Genomic DNA, 2,164 nt, shown 5'->3' with positions numbered 1-2,164 from the left:
GATTAATGAAAGGTTATCTTAGGACATATAAAGTTGCTTCCCCTATATGCGCCCCCCCCTAGTGGCACAGCGGTATGTCTGCGGACTTACAACGCTAGAAACCGGGTTTCGATACCCCTGGTGGGCAGAGCACAGATAGCCCTTATGTAGCTTTGTGCACAATTACAAACAAACACTTATATGCAATTGTAAAAAAAACGCCCATAAAATCTGCAAAACACAAAATGAGAAACCGCAAGATTGCATGTATCTAACAAACCTTCATGCCAAATTTGATGAAGATCCATCTACTTTTTCCCACACCATTCTCATTAACTTAACCTACGTAAAAGTCAGTGTGTGTCACGTCATGCTTGATTTCTCCAAATTGGAGGAGTCATAAAAGCCAAAATGCATTTATCCAGATAAGATTGGTCGATTACTGTCTGTCCATTACGATTTTAGTGTCGCGGGTGTCGTAAAATGTTATAAGTATAGTGAGTGTTGATATGATAAGCCTAAAGTAAAGACGTAGTGTGGGATCACCTAACCTATAAGAACCAATTGCATGAAATTTATCATGAAAGTAAAAATATCGATTCAATTTTAAACTTAAATCGTTTCAGAATTAAGCCCTTTTCTGTTATATCACAAACGTTTTTAATAAAAAATAAACATCTTTAATCAACGGAGACTCTAAGAAATCAACAAATATATTTCCAGTTTTGTTGTCTATATATTTAATTTTATACTTTCAGTACACATACTAACAACAATATATTGCTGCTAAGCGATATGACATAAAAGCCGTTATTGGAACGTAGTGTTACCAAAACGCATTGGCTTTTCTATACATTAGAAGTTGATAATTTAACTATTTTTTCCCCAATAATTATTCTCTGAATGATCCTAATTTTGATTTGCTCTCAAAGGAATTTACCGAAGTTTGACTGTCTCAACTGCACTTTTTGACTCTTTGTTGGTCAACCCTTGATTTCGCAAAGTTTATTTATTTCTGTTAGCTATGAAATGTGAGGTTAGGGTATACTATGGGGTGGGGGTGTAGTACTTGCCCCGTCATTTTAATTAGATAACACACCTTCTTTAAAAGTTCGTTTTAATCATCAAGAAAGAGATTATAGCCACTTTTTAATGGTAATTCTAAAGCATGTGGTACATAAGTGTTCATCAAATAAAACAAGTTATTGATGATCTCGTTAAAATTATTCTTATTATTGTAAGGTATTGTTACGTCTCCGTTCGTTAGTCGATTTTCCGTAACTTCGTTCCCACGAAACTTTAGCGACACAAGTCCTTTCTTAATAAAACTGGTTTATTCTTCCTGAATATAACTTTACCGATACACTTATTTTCAACAGTCGCTCTATAACAAACGCTAGAACGTCTCACGTGCTCGTGCTCGACAATACTTAGTTCAATTACTCACTACACCTTTCCCGTCACGTTGTGACCGTCTTATATATACCAGACTACCCCCAATCTAGTAATCTCCCGATAATTCACGAAGGTTCGAGAGAAGCAGTGGCGTGATACTAGTCACGTGACCTCGCAGACGCAAAACTCCCCTCCTTCGTATTGTTCGTCCCGAACAATAGCCACTTACAATAAACCATCCCTTATGCTTGGGCCCTCTTTTTGCACTACATGTTCTGCACCATTCTTCCATATCTTGCCTCATACCTATCCAGTAAATTCTTTGTCATAGATGACGCAATGTCTTCCTAATTCCGAGATGTCCTCCTGTTAAATTATCATGGAATTGATGCAGCACAACTTTCCGTAACTTCCTCGGTATTACTGTTTGCCAAGTCGTCACTTTCCCATCTGTAGTTTCCCATCTTTGGACAAGAATACCATTTTCAAGCTTCAACTGGTCCCATTGTGCCCAATAGTGCTTTGTCACAGGGCTTAGACTAGACACCTTCTCCCAAGCAGGGTGCACAACACTTGCTTTTAGAAAATCAATTATTGGCTTCAAATCTTGGTCTTTCTCCTGTTCTGCTTTGATATCTATATTTGGTTCCACTTTATCATCATCAACTCTTTCAGTCGGCTTGATTTCAGCTTGATGGCACCTAATTAGTTCAACCTCTCTTTTAACTGTTACGAGAACTTGGCCTTTGTTGTTCCCAAACATCGTTTTATCAAAATCAATTAGAAACTT

The sequence above is a fragment of the Limulus polyphemus genome, unplaced genomic scaffold, assembly GCF_000517525.1.
Source record: "Limulus polyphemus unplaced genomic scaffold, Limulus_polyphemus-2.1.2 Scaffold1169, whole genome shotgun sequence".
Lineage (NCBI taxonomy): Eukaryota > Metazoa > Arthropoda > Merostomata > Xiphosura > Limulidae > Limulus > Limulus polyphemus.
Note: the sequence above shows the minus strand (reverse complement) of the source record.